We start from the raw sequence: 469 nt of genomic DNA, 5'->3' as shown, positions 1-469 counted from the left end.
GGGATTACATTGCTTCGGCCCCACTATGTGGAAAAGATCCCGAGTCGCTTCGGGTATAGCGACTGCAAATCTTCTCCAACGCTTTATGATCCTAGTGTGATAATTCGTAAGAATAAAAGAATTGCTAGAGATCAATTGTGATATTCGCAGATCATTGGCTCGCTTATGTATTTAGCCAGCGCCACGAGGCCTAACATCTCCTTTGCTGTAAGTAAAATCAGCCGTTTCGTGTCTATACCTGGAGATGTTCATTGGCATGCTCTTGAAAGAGTTTGCGCTATTTGAAAGGCACTGCGAGTTATGGCATTCACTATACTGGGTATCCAAGGGTACTTGAGGGTTATAGTGATGCAAATTGGATATCTGATGCTGATGAGACTAAGGCCACAAGTGGTTATTTGTTTACACTTGGAGGTGGCGCTGTTTCCTGGAAGTCTTGCAAGCAGACCATCATTACGAGGTCAACTAT

This window comes from Lolium rigidum, chromosome 6, assembly GCF_022539505.1.
Source record: "Lolium rigidum isolate FL_2022 chromosome 6, APGP_CSIRO_Lrig_0.1, whole genome shotgun sequence".
NCBI lineage: Eukaryota > Viridiplantae > Streptophyta > Magnoliopsida > Poales > Poaceae > Lolium > Lolium rigidum.
Note: the sequence above shows the minus strand (reverse complement) of the source record.